The 15,132-nt window shown below is 42.5% G+C and overlaps 1 protein-coding gene across 1 annotated transcript in view; it reads left to right on the top strand.

The window, feature by feature from the left end:
• Positions 1 to 15,132, top strand: part of LOC135911074 (uncharacterized) — an 87,421-nt gene that overhangs the window by 11,448 nt on the left and 60,841 nt on the right. The gene's annotated exons all lie outside the window — the stretch shown is intronic.

Raw genomic sequence — 15,132 nt, 5'->3', positions numbered from 1 at the left:
TACCTGCGTTCTATTCCAAAATTTTTGCATACGTCTCCATGATCTTTTTTCATCACCTGAAGACTTGTGTAGCTTCTACTGCTACCTATGCCTTTGACGGATCCGGCCACATCAATTCCTTTCCTGCTTTATTTCAACCAATACTCTAAACGTCTCTTGCTTATCTCGACTTCTGGCCGGTTGATACTGCCGTTCCCAGCAAACACAAGCGCGGAAAGTGTACGTTACCTACGTGTTTCAATCACTGAATACATTCGCCTTCTATTAGTATGTGGTGAATGATCTCTGAATTTTGGATGCAACATGCACTTGCGTAACGTTGTCGCGAATGTTTGCTCCGGCATGTTTTTTTTTTTTGACCCACCGAGCTTTAGCCTCAAATAGCAAGGCACTGCACTTTGTGTTAGCATACTTATATACCATTCTATTTTATTTTTTAAGTATACTGTCTTTCCTCTAAATCTGCACGGTCTTTTTGTTTACAGTCCTTGAGTCCAATTTACTGTCTTTGTTTCACTCACTTTTTATTGAAGAACCTCGGTTTCCTATTTCCGCTTTCGGTTACCCTATATTTGGCTGCCAACTTTCTTGATCTCCTCCTCCATTCTGTGCCCACGCTTTTAGGTACAGGCTGTAGTGAAGTTTAGCCAGCCCTTTATTTTTATCCATGTTCCTGAGACATGCTTCAGAACTAATTTTACTCTGCGCCTCTCTTACTTCAAAAGAGGCCCAACGAATGAAACCCTACACTGCCTGATTTGTGATTTTACCTTGGGCTCCCAAAGCCAACCGGTCTACCAATGTACCGATCTTTGGTTACCTTCCAACGCCGGCAAGATATCCAATTTGAAGCAAAGAATGATATTCGCGAACGTTAGCGCTAGTATCATTACTCCTTTCCAGATTCCACGCACCACCTCGTATTACGGCGGAGCTGTATATGGCTAGGATTCCGTGCATTTTTGTTCTCCGTGAATAAAAGCTATCATAATCAATGGCTCATACCAGTAAGCATTTATGCTTCCTTAAGCAAGCAACGAATGAAATAGCTCATAGTCCCTTAAAGCAGAGTCTACCAGCGCTTAGCAAAGAGAAGCGAACAGTGTTTAAATTCTTTCTAATCACACAAGATACAAAACAGCATGTCCAAAAGTGTCATCATCAGTGGTCCATACCCCCGTAAGCAAGCAAGAAATGCAATGACTCATAGTCCCGTAAGCTTCATGGCTACACACTTGGCGTGACCTAGTTGCGATGACGCTACACATCACACAAGATACAAAACAGCATGTCGAAATGTGTCATCATGAGTGGTCCATACCCCCGTAAACAAGCAAGAAATGCAATGACTCATAGTCCCGTAAGCTTCATGGCTACACACTAGGCGTGACCTAGTTGCGATGACGCTACACATCACACAAGATACAAAACAGCATGTCGAAATGTGTCATCATCAGTGGTCCATACCCCCGTAAACAAGCAAGAAATGCAATGACTCATAGTCCCGTAAGCTTCATGGCTACACACTAGGCGTGACGTAGTTGCGATGACGCTACACCTGTTGTCGTTGTCGGGGCCTTCAATGTGGATGTGTCGGTACCGAAAAGGGAGTGGCTTAGGCGTCCCGTGTTGCAGAGATGTCCCTTGCGTTACCACACCGATCAGGCTCAACCGACCATCGAGTGATGAACTTGCATCGATTTGACATTATTGAGTAAGGTGATTACAGTTGCGAGTGAAATAATGACCACCGATCAAGACAATAAATAAGTGTGCGTACCTTTCGCCACAATAACCACCCGTCAACACAATAAATGAGTTCGTAGTTTTTTTTCAAAATAATGTTAATCCTCCATGTCGTATGCTGAACGCCTTCGCTGGTCAATCAACCACCTTCATAGAGTCGAATGGCTCATGATTTTTTGTTGTAGCCCCTAAGTGCTCTCTGTTTCATAATTGCTGCATTGCGCTGCCCCTTTATTTTCGGAATATATTGATCCGTGTTTCAGAAAGTGTTTCCTTCGTTTATGTACATTCCAAGATAATTATATTGTTTGACTATAGGTGGGACTTCATGTTGAATGGATAGCACGTAATCACTCGTCCCTCTATTAAATATCATAATTCCACATTTGTCTGTGCTGCAACTTAAGGCCTAGGTTTTTCGCTGCGTTTTGACACATGTTCACAAGTATTTCTACATTTCATTTATTGTGCGCTGGTAGCATTACGGCATCGGCATATATCAGGAAAGAGATCTGTTATACGATTTGCTCATTACGAACGATAAGATAAATAAAACCCTACTTCACTGTTTTCCTATCGTCTTTCCATGCCCTTAACAAAAAACGTGAACAAAACTGTAGGCAGAGGACACCTTTGCTTCAGTCCTTTATGAATTTCCACCATATCATTGCATTTCCGGCCATGCCATAGTAGTTGTTCTCGGTTGTCTAATTATATGTCCCTCAGGATCTCCACAAAATGGTCACCTATGCCTTACTGCTCGACAATACATCATAAATCTGTGTCTACTTTTTCGTAGGCTTCCTTAATATCTAGAAATGCTATCTATAACGGTATATTTTGAGTCATCTAGTTAATAGCGAGTCTTGGCTATGCACTGAGTTAGTAAATTATATTCTCTCAGAGTCGGCCTTGTCTAAAAGTGTTCTGTAGTTCCCCCAGTATATAATTTTTCTTCACCCACTGCGACATTCTACTTTATGGCTTTGATTGCAGTTATATACATGACTAAAGCCTGCTTTACTAATACGTTACTGCCCGTTACACTCATAGCCATTTCCGCGGCCACCGTAACTTCACCGCCGTCACCGTGGTCACCTCTTTCTCTTATTTGCCAGTGCCACAGTGCATGTAGCAACACCACTGCGAACAAGTAGAAAAGGCGAGATGGAAATGTGAGAGCGTTACAACATAATGCGAGAGTAAATACAAAACAAAATGAATTTGGAAAGGAAATGGTATGGTTAAGGAAGTGGAGCAAGGTCTGGTGCGCGTTCAGGTCTGGTGCGGCGTTGTTGCACTTTCGCGTTCTTGCGAATCCATGTCAAAAAACTTGCACGTTCTTTTGATACCATGTGAGGGAATCTTGTGAAATGCAGGCACTTCCAATAGAATACTTTATTGATTCAACCGACAAGGTAATTAGATACACGCAACACATATTCGCGACCCAAAATGAAACGCATATGGTTGAGCATTAACATATGGAACAGTGCGGTTACTCCAATTTTGGCTGGATGTATTCCCCATCAGCGCTAGCGAATAAGTTTCGTACGCAAACTGTTCAAAGTATATTGCTGTTCGTTTTTAGCAACTTTCGCTACAAACAATTGGCATTTTTGGGCTTAACATCAGCGATACTATGAAGCTTGGCTTTGTGTTGACTTCAAATGAAAATGTACTTGGTGCCGCGGAGGGCAAGTAACCAGCACACGCACGCGCGGTTGATGCGCTGTTTTGTATAAGACTATGTTAAAATGCGTTATTGCGCAATAACAAATGGAATAACAGCTTCATACATGCTCGCATATATACTATAAGCAATCTATGTGCGGCCATACGTATGGAGATGACAATTCCTTTAATGCAGGAAGGCTTTGTATACAAAGAAGCGAAGAAGCCTTTGTGCAAAGAAGCTTTCGTGTACATTGTTTCTAAAGTAACTTTGTATGAAGGTTTCATCTACACCGCGAGGCGCTCAAGGCTTCAACGCCTACGCAGAATGTTACGTATGACGCAATAAAATTATTTGCGGAAATCTAAAAAACCGCTACTGTGTAAGGTATTTCTTTTAGACTGCGAATTAAATGTGTTTTTTATACCTAACGAGGGGTTTTAGTGGATTTTCCCGAGTGGAAGCCGTATTGCTGATCACTGATACTATTCGTTGACGGATAAAGGAACTATGCACAAAGGCTTCTTGGCTTCTTTGTATACAAAGCCTTCCTGCATTAAAGGAATTGTCATCTCCATACGTATGGCCGCGCATACATTGCTTATAGTATATATGCGAGCATGTATGAAGCTGTTATTCCATTTGTTATTGCGCAATAACACATTTTAACATAGTCAGGAAACATTTATGTATAACCATTTCGGTTACCCTAGAAAAAAAGTGGAAAAGATAGATACGTCGGTCTGTAATTATTAATGTCACATTTCTTTTCACTTATAAAAATGACGATAACGGGTGCTATGCTTAGTATACGGGCGACCTAATCAATAACTGGTATCTGGTTACCAACATTTCCCAGTGAGGTTAGGACCCTTCTAGCAGCTCTTCTGGCCGGCGCTACTGCAATATCGTCGTCTCCAGGCGAAGACGCATTTCTAGGAGACGCTACAATAGCAGGAATTTGTTCTGAAATTGACGTTAGGGAAAAACAATCTGGATTAGATAGCGAAATGTGAAAATGAAAGCGTTAAGCGTCTATGTAATTGCCTGCGTTTACAAAATGTCTGTTGAAATCAATTTCAAGGCAGCCACCAGTATGAACAGCCCCATTAATATCCATATCAAATATAAGGCCTATCGTATTTTGTTCGATTAGATTTTTAGTACCTGCCCATAGGAAACGAAAATTTTACGCAACTGATAATTTAAATTGACAGAAGGACGGCTTTATCTTTCTTACAGCGGAGCTGTATATGGCTAGGGTACCACAGAATTTTTGTGTCCGCACACAAGAACTATCATCATCAACGGCTAATACCCATGTAAACAATCATACGCCCGTAAGCAAGCAAGAAATGCGATGGCCAATAGCCCTGTCATGAGTGACAACCACGCCATGCGCATCTTCTGTGAATAAGATCACTTGCCGACTGCGAGAGAGGCGTCTCTCTTTATGCTTCGAGAGCCACATTCACTCGCACTCGTGGCGGTGAATATTCGTTCCCAGGCCGTCAGGGTGTCGATCTCACGCACGATGCCGTTCTCAGGGAGATACCAGTGTTGTGCCTATTGGAAACGTGGTCGGATAAGTTGTATCAGGTGGACGAGTACAGCGGAATTCTTTGTGGCAGGCCTGTAAAGTGGCGCGCGTGCGGCGCTGCTTCATACGAAAGGGAGAAAACACGCATGCGAACGTAGATCCTGGACTCCCAGGATGAAGACGCTGATGTGTGTGGTGACGTGTGTGTCATACCGGAGGGTAAATGGGATCGTGGTACCTATCGTGTATATATCGCCGAGTGCATTTCCCTGCAATGTTGATAGGTTCACGGCTATACCGCGTGCTTTAGTGGCGATAACACTACCACTGTGGTCGTTGTCGGTGATTTCAACGGGGATGTGTCGGGACCAAAGAGGGACTGGTTTACGCGTTTCGTGTAGGAGACATCTCGCTTTCGGTGCCACATCGATCCGGCCCAACCGACCACCCAGCAGCGTACAGAAATTGATTAGGCATTATTTATTTATTTATTTATTTATTTATTTATTTATTTATTTACTTAGTACATACTGCAGACCACATTGTGGTCCTTGCAGTACGGGCAGACATTGAATACAAGACATATACAAGATATGTTCATATACATTCATAAAATATATAGAATTTACAATGATATGTTGCTCACAGAAACACTTCTTGAAAAGATCAAAACACAATACCTTAATCAATTCATGGTGCAAACAGAACAATGTAAAAAAAGGCAAGGGAGTTTGAGAGTCCAGTACTTGCCTTGCTCATTCAACAGCAAGGAGAACGCATTCTATGCAAAGTCAAAAAACACAATAATAACTTACATAAAACGCATTCACATGCTTTAAGAGTCCACCAGCTAATTCCATTCAGAAATAGTTCGGGAGAGAAGAACTTATAGCTGTCTGTCCTAGCATAGATAGGTGTCAGTGTATCTGGACGATGGTGTCGTGTATACCTCGTGGAGAGATGACTTACATTTAGTGAAGGGTCCAGAGCCAATTTGTGATTAATTAGATTATGTAAAAAATCTAGCCTGTATTTCAGTCTTCTTTGCTCAAGCGAAGGAATGTCGTTAGCCAACATCAACTCTGACGGCGAATCCGAACTTTTGAACTTGGAATAAATAAAACGAACATATCTTCTCTGTATTCTCTCAAGTTTGTTAACATTGACTTTAGTATAGAGATCCGATGCAACGCAAGCATATTCAAGTTTTGGCCGAATATAGGTTCGGTAAGTGAGTACCTTAACGTTTGAGAGGGTATTTCTTAGTTTGTGTCGCAGACAGGTTAGCTTCTGAAAGGCAGGAGAACACGGGGTGTCAATGTGAAGGTTCCAAGAAAAAATATTAGTGAACGTTAAGCCAAGGTACTTCTAACTCTCAACTTGCTTTAAAGGAAAAGATCCCATTTGATACGCGTACTCCAGGGGATTCCCTTTATGCGTTATGCCAAGAAAGACACTTTTATCTATGTTTGCAGCCATGCCCCATTATTCGCACCACAAAAATATATTATTCAAGCTAGAGTTGAGGTCATCCACGGACTTAATCACTATCAATCAGGTGATAGAGAAATGTGCGGAATATAACCAACCCTTATATGTACCTTTCATTGATTACGAGAAAGCGTTTGATTCTGTCAAAACCGCAGCAGTCATAGAGGCATTGCGGAATCAGGGTGTAGACGAGCCGTATGTAAAAATATTGAAAGATATCTATAGCGGCTCCACAGCCACCGTAGTCCTTCATGAAGAAAGCAACAAAATCCCAATAAAGCAAGGCGTCAGGCAGGGAAATATGATCTCTCCAATGCTATTCAAAGCGTGTTTACAGGAGGTATTCAGAGAGCTGGATTGGGAAGAATTGGGGATAAAAGTTAATAGAGAATACCTTAGTAAATTGCGATTCGCTGATGATATTGCCTTGCTTAGTAACTCAGCGGACCAATTGCAATGCATGGTCACTGACCTGGAGAGGCAAAGCAGAAGAGTGGGTCTAAAAATAAATCTGCAGAAAACTAAAGGAATGTTTAACAGCCTCGGAAGAGAACAGCAATTTACAATAGGTAGCGAGGCACTGGAAGTGGTAATGGAATACATCTACTTAGGGCAGGTAGTGACGGCGGATCCGGATCATGAGTCGGAAATAATCAGAAGGATAAGAATGGGCTGGGGTGCGTTTGGAAGGCATTCTCAGATCATGAACAGCAGATTGCAATTATCCCTCAAGAGAAAAGTGTATAACAGCTGTGTGTTACCAGTACTCACATATGCGGCAGAAACCTGGAGGCTTACGAAAAGGGTTTATTTATTTATTTATTTGTGATACCCTCAAGGTACATAATTGTACATTGCAGAGGGGAGGGGTGAGAATACATTCGAAGAGTAAAAAATGCAGGATTAGTTCAAGGAATTTCCAACGAACAAAAGCAATATGAAAAAAGTAGTAACACATTCATAACAAATCTAAGAGGCTTACATAACATGAAAAAACACAAAGAATACACTTTAACAAGCAGACAATGTTGACGGATAAGTACATAACCATGCCGTTTGCTGCCATACATTATTTTGTGTTGGTTAGTGCACTCTTAAAACGAGTGGGGTCACTGATGCTTACTAATGACGTTGGTAGGTTATTCCAGTCGACTGAAGTCCTAGGAAGGAATGATTGTGAGCACGCAACGGTGTTATGACGGGGTACGTTGACTTTATGTAAGTGGTCACGACAAGCCGAATAATAAGGTGCAGGTTGGATCCAAAGAGGGCGAAGAGATGCGTTGTGGTAGTAGATTTTATGAAAAAGGGAAATGCGTGATTCTTTTCTTCGAAGAGATAATAATGGAATTTGAAGGGTTCTCTTCATTAATGTAACACTAGCAGTGCGATGGTAGTTAGCTAAGATGAAACGAACCGAGCGATTTTGCACCGATTCAATTTCGTTAATTAATGTGATCTGATGAGGATCCCAAGCGGATGAGGCATATTCTAATTGGGGGCGGACGTATGTCGTGTAAAACAGCCGTTTTAATGAAACTGGCGCAAGCGAAAAATTTCTCTTCAAATATCCTAAGGAGCGGTCAGCTTTAGATATTACATACTGTACATGCTGCTTGCTGTACTGTACATACTGTACATGCTGCTTGCTACTGACCTTGCTGAAATTGAGCTCGACGCAACGAGCTATGGAAAGAAGAATGATGGGTGTAACGTTAAGGGATAAAAAAAGAGCAGATTGGGTGAGGCAACAAACGCGGGTAAACGACATCTTAGTTGAAATCAAGAAAAAGAAATGGACATGGGCCGGACATGTATTGAGGAGGGAAGATAACCGATGGTCATTAAGGGTTACGGACTGGATTCCAAGGGAAGGGAAGCGCAGCAGGGGGCGGCAGAAAGTTAGGTGGGCGGATGAGATTATGAAGTTTGCAGGGACGGCATGGCCACAATTAGTACATGACTGGTGTTGTTGGAGAAGTATGGGAGAGGTCTTTGCCCTGCAGTGGGCGTAACCAGGCCGATGATGATGATGATGATGATGATGATGATGATGACGACGGACTTAACAGTACGAAATACAACGCAGACATCTCCAAACAGCCTTATTCCTGTTCCAGGTTTGACCACAGTAACAATGTCATTAATATATAAAAGAATGAGCAATGGACCCAGGACACTGCTCCGGGGAACACCTGAAGTGGCCGGCAGATATCCCGAGTTCTGATCGTCAAGTGAAACATACTGTTGTCGATTATCCAGATAGTCTGTAATCCAGGTAATTATGATGTCCAGAAGGTTAATGTTCCTTAATTTTAGAATTAGGTTTTTGTGAATTACCATATCGAAAGCGTTACTGAAGTCCAAAAACACTGCATCAATTTGACCGTTGGCATCCAAAGTTTTGGCAACTGAATCAGTTATTGTTACTAATCCTGTGGTAGTGGAAAAACCTTTTCTGAAGCCAAGTTGAGCCCTTGTTAGTATGGAGTGTTCATCTCAGAATTAATTAATGCGAGTTACGATTATGTGCTCGAAAGGTTTGCAGCAAGGTGACGTTAATGATGTGGGGACACACTCTTTGATATTGAATTATCAAAAAATGTGTCCACCATTGCGAGTATGCCGATCAGTGTATATCATAGCGACCACAAGGCCATTCTTAGAGTTGTTACTAAGTGACAATGAGTGATCCGATAAAGTCTTTACTACAAGTTTTCTTACCACGACGTGCACAGCTGCGCTGGTCATTCACCTTCGCAGGGCGGAATGGCCTTAATCTCTTATATATGATTTTCATTTATGACGCAATTTTTATAAGCATCTAAATTTGCATCCAAATTATATGCATGTATTTTTCAAACAGTATGAAAACAACATTTTTTTTTTGTTTTACACGTTTGTACAATGTGCGGTGACGCATTCTCTTCTTGTGCTTTTATGCTTTCTAAGGTGACCAGTGGCAATGCATTGTTAAAAATTAAAAGGTTTTACGTGCCAAAACCACTTCCTGATTATGAAGCACGCCGTAGTGGGGGACTCCGGAAATTTCGACCACCTGGGGTTCTTTAACGTGCACCTAAATCTAAGTACACGGGTGTTTTCGCATTTTGCCCCCATTGAAATGCGGCCGCCGTGGCCGGTATTCGATCCCGCGACCTCGTGCTTAGCAGCCCGACACCATAGCCACTAAGCAACCACGTCGGGTGGCAATGCATTGTTGTACTACCTTGTAATTTTACAATGACAATATATGTTTCGTGTGGGTTTGCTGCATTACCTACCTCATTCTAGTTAGTATCTGCCATTGAAGATAAAAGGTAGCGATATACTTGAATTGTTAGTCTTGGGCACATTAAACAGTAGCCCGGCATCTTTATCTCTAATAAATTATGAAAACAATCGCAAATGATCACTGCTTCCAGATGTTAAAACTCTAGGAAGAAAACCGTATCAGAAGGAAAACTTGAGTAACAAAGGTCAATGAATCCTTATGAGAAGTTTCTCACCCTAGTCGCGAATCAATTGTATTCATACAGCCTTGAAGTAACCTAGTTACGGTTACTCTAATCTACATCGCAGAAGTCATACAGATGTTGGCATTAAAGCCTCCAAGTGAAACAATGCGCGAGGTGTGGGAATGCACGAAATATAATATGGTTCGACAAGCTGGAAAAGAAAGTTGTTTCTGTGTGGAGGGTGGTAAGCATTTATAATAAAGGTATTCCAGTGAAGTATAGTAACATCTCCGTAGCCTTCAGTAACAAGCGTGCATTCCGTCATGATATCAAAATGAAGCATTTCCGTCGTATGCGGTGACAACCCCTCGCTCTTATCACCATTGCTGTGTCATGAAATGTTTGTATAACTTTGTAAGTGACCACTATCTCAGGTCTATACCACGTTTTTGTCAAGACCAGAACGTCCAAGCAGACGTTATGCTTTTGTGTTTCTGATTGAATTTCTTGAATTTTATTTCTTAAGCTGAGCGATTTTAAGTGATGAAAAGGGGCGCTTTCTTCAAATAGAAAGAACTTGATTTTAGTGATTCAGTTACTTTCAGATACATAAAACATCTAAAGTAACTGTCCCACCCATACTCGTCACAAATGCGCGCGTTTGTGGTGTACATGCGAGGTTAACTCACTGCAATTAATGCCATAGAAGAGAAAAAACTTGGTAGTGGGAAATTGTGATATAGATGTTACACCAGTTTTTCTTTACATTCTTGAACAAATTTACCAATTGCGCAGAATATTTTAATTGTGCTACTAGGTTGATGTACTGAAGATTATGAACAAACTCGGCCAAGTGGAGCCATTTTAAACGCATTGTAGAAACGTGGAACGTTTTACTAGATGCTGCAACGCTTCGTGGTGAAGTGATGAGGGCTCATCAGTCACGCGCCGTTGCTTGGTTCAAATGTTGCACTATGTTGTGCTTATGTTCTGTGGATATGTTCTGTGAAATACAACCGAGTGCAGTGTGACGAAATTTATTGATTCGTCATAGCGTGAATTGGATCAATAGAAGAATACATTGTCGCACACTTGTGTTTTTAAGAGAGCCACTTGCACTATGGTGTCATGTATTTTAGTCGGGCAGTAATCGTCGTTATTATAAATTTTCTACCTCATAAAAAGTACCATTTAGACGTTCAATCACTTGATACGTTTCTATTTTAAAACTTTTGTAGGTCTTAATATATTCGGCTAGCAGAACTGACTCCGCATTTTAGGGGCACGTAACTAGGCTCGCGTTATATTTTAAGCGGCATACACTCGGGCCGCATGGTAAGCGTAGTTCTCTTGAATTTTCGCCTAGACGACACCCTCAAGAGGAAACTTTAGCTCGGGTGCTCCTATCAAAATACATGTAAAAGGAAAATTCGTTTGTCTCGGCAAGCACTGCACCGAATTTGACCACATTTATTGTATTTAAAAGAAAAACTTCAAATCTAGTGACTGTTGGTTTCGAATCTTTTATTTAGGTCCTTAATGTTTTTATTAAAAATCGGCAAACATCGAAAAGGTTCAAAAAAAGAAACTATGAAGTTTACAACTCTGTGAGTAAGAAACGAAAAACGATAATACAATTTTGTAATTAGCATCTAATAGTACATCTAAAGCGGACAAAATTGATATGCTATACATGAATGTCAAAACATTTAGTAATATGGAAATGCAGCTTTTGCAGAACCTTTGTAAACAACGTAACAAATTCACGTAAGATATAAAATGACATAACAAATTTGTCCACTTTCAATGGTCTAATGGATGCCGTTTACAGAACTGCGATATCTGTTTTTGGTGCAGAGTTATGAATTCGTAAACTTTGTTCTTGTATATATTTCGAACTTCTGAATGTTAGAAAATTCTCTTAACGAAACCCAGGACCTAAATCGAAATTCCACTCTCAACAGTCGCTAGAATATAACTTTCCCTCTCAAATGCAACAAATTTTATTAAAATCTGTTCAGGGGTTATCTCAGAAAATCTTTTTGCGTTTTACATGTATTTGAATAGGCCGCGTCAGAGTTGCGCCCGAGTTAAAGCTTCCTCTTAAAAGCCGAACTTTGACTGAGATTGTAGGTAAGAGGTGACAGTGCAGAAGATCATGCCTTGGTGTGCTATTCTGGACATCGTCATATCCCGCCGCATTATCAACTTCTGCAAGTGTGCACATTTAAGACAATGAGAGACGCCATAGCAGCCTTCTGGTCCAATCAGATCTGTCAAGATGGTGGACGACATGGCGGAAGTAATGAACCGAAATATTCTCTCTGGCGTTGTTTTTAAATGTGTACAAGGCAGCCTTCAAGCCTGCGTCTTGTAGCTTGTGCGAAGTATTAAAATTGAAATCATGAACTTGTAAAAGTCTTCCTAACTTATAAAAATTTTCTTGCTCCATGCGTATGGCCATAAATATATTGTTTATAGCGTATAAGCGAACATCTACCAAACAACGATTCCTTTGATATTGCGGAAGAACATAATTTAGGCATATGCTGGTGCAAGAGAGAGAGAGAGAAACCACTTTATTGATCCATAATGAAACGGAGCAGATTAAGCACCTGATGGGGTGGCTCCCACTTCACGGGTTCCATATGTTTCCAGGGCCGCCTAGCCCCTTTGGATCAGTCGGAGCTGGTCTAGCAGGGCGAAACTGGATAGCATGATCTGCCATCACTCGTAAAGGGTGGGATAGTAGGGGGGTTAGTTATGGGTATAGATGGGGAGTGGTCTTTGGAAAAATTGCACTCTCCTATGACGTGCTGAAGGGTGCCTAGTGAAATGCAGTGAGGACATGCGTTCTTGTATCCCTCTGGGCATATTTTGTCCTAGAGCCAGGGGTGGGGAAAGGATTCTGCGTGGATTAGCCTGTATATTGTCTGTTTGGCTCTGCTCAAGGAGTGGTGGGGGTGCGGAAATATCTTGCTACTGTCCCTATAATACTTGACTATATCTACAAACGAGAAGAAAGGGGGTTAGCGAAGGGGGCCGATTTTTATTACTCATTTCGTAAGAAACCAACTCTGACACCAAGACCAACATAGGGAAGTTACTTGTGCTTACTGAATAAAATCAAGAAGCGAAAAATAATGGAAATTAAAGTGGATGAAAAAACAACTTGCCGCAGGTGGGGAATGATTTCACAACCTTCGCATTTCGCGTGTGGTACTCTACCAATTGAGCTGCCGCGGCGCCGTTTCCCCATTCACTTTTTAGGGTATTTATGTTTCCTAGTAGAACCGTGGGAGTGTTTGCCAGCGCCACCACTCACAAACCTTGGTGGTGGATGTGGAACATCCTTTCTGAGAGCGCGAGAGCGTGATCACGAGAGCCTTATCTTCTTGAGTGAAAGCAACTGGTCAATAAACCCACACATGCTACCTCAAGGCATCAATGAAGGCACCGTTTCCCCATCGACAAGTGGATGGGGAAAGGGGGCCGCGGTAGTTCTAGTGGTAGAGCAGCGCACGCGAAACGCGAAGGTTGGGAAAAGTGGTTCTTTCATCCACTTTCATTTACATTAATTGATCGTTTCTTTTTTTATTTATTAACCACAAGTATTTACGCTACTGTTGGCTTTCGTGCCAGTGTTGGCTTCTCATGATTTGACTATATCTATGTAACTGGTGATGGGTTACCATCCACTTGTCACCTCCTCGGTGGCCCGGTAGTTGAGCGGTCGGGCCTGTTGATGAGCATATTTGTTTCCCTCAACTGAGGAGTGGGCCGGGACCCAAACTAGTTCGCTTGTTTGTATAGGAGGCGTAGCTTTTCCGAGGATTTTTAGTGCCGTAAGGGAGACCCAGCAAAATCTTTAGTTCTTGTATGCAGCTTGTGAGTCCGTGAAGATGTTGGTGACCTTAGGTCGCAGGAGTGCGAGGGCTATCGCCGCTTCATCCGAAGACGGGGTGTTGATTGATGCGCAGGTGACCAGCTTGTGTTGCGCAGTGGCCACCGCTGTTGCTGTCGGGGAGCGTTTGGGCGGAGAGGCGTCTCTATATAGGACAGTGTCGTCGTCCTGTAAGGTGCTGGAGATGGCTTTTGCCCGGGCGTCACATCGCTCAGCGTGCCTTGTGGGGTTCATGTTGCGTGGTAGTGGTTTGCATTCCAGCTTCTCAGTCCATTTTCTGGTAATTGGCCGTGACGGGTGTAGTGTGGTTCTTGCCATCCGATCTTGTGGACGACGCTTTTGCCAGCTTTGGTCTGGCTAAGGCGTGCTCTTTGATTGGATAGGTGGGCTTCTACGAGCTCGGCTACTGTGTTGTGGACTGCCATTTGAAGTAATTTTGCCGTGGATGAATTTATGGGAATACCCAGGGCCTGCTTCGTGGCTTTCCTGATTATTGCGTCAAGTTGTAAGACGTCCTTCTTGAGGAGTTGCAGGTACGGCGCTGCGTAGACGATTCGTGAGATAACAAAGGCCTGAACGAGGCGCGAGGTGTACGATTCTTTCAGATCCCTCCACCTGTTTCAGACTCCTCTGATCATGTTCAAGATCCGCCAGCAGCCTGGTTCTCTTGGAGCAAAAGTTGTAGCCCTATATATTCAGCGAGGCGCATTGCAATCTCCTAATATCAATAGGGGTCGGCTGCCCGCCTCTTCCTTGCTGGCGAGTAATGTTCCATCTATGCGCAGGTCCTTCTTGGAGGGCCGACATTATGCGCTGAGTATAAAGATGTTGTTTTTGCTTGCTATGCCTCTGTTGTGAATTTCCAAGAGAACGTGTTCACACCCTCTCTGGCTGCTCATGTGCTGCGTCGCATCTATGTTGCTTCGGACTAGGACTAGGACCGACTAGGACTAGGACTAGGACTAGTTTGGATCGTGAGTTCGCTTCCTGTATTGCAAGGATATCCGGTTCGTTTTCCGGTTCATTGTCTATGTCTTGCTGTTGTTCCCCTATTGTGTCCTTGATTCCTCGACAGTTCCATTGGGCTAAGGCCATTGTATCTTCCTTCCTATTTTTACGCCTGTCCGCCATATTGGCTCCGGTTTGTAGTCGGGAGGCTACTTCCCATACATGGTTTTCCATATGAAGCTCCCTTTTTGGCTTTCTGAAACAACATATAGATTCGCTTTGTGTGTCTACTCATCACCTGCCGACCCCGGCTCCAAGCACGTATGAACGTGAGTTGAGCGTAATACCGTGCCCTTCACAGTACGATCAG

This window comes from Dermacentor albipictus, chromosome 1, assembly GCF_038994185.2.
Source record: "Dermacentor albipictus isolate Rhodes 1998 colony chromosome 1, USDA_Dalb.pri_finalv2, whole genome shotgun sequence".
NCBI classification, from domain to species: domain Eukaryota; kingdom Metazoa; phylum Arthropoda; class Arachnida; order Ixodida; family Ixodidae; genus Dermacentor; species Dermacentor albipictus.
Note: the sequence above shows the minus strand (reverse complement) of the source record. Positions and strands in the feature narration are given on the sequence as shown.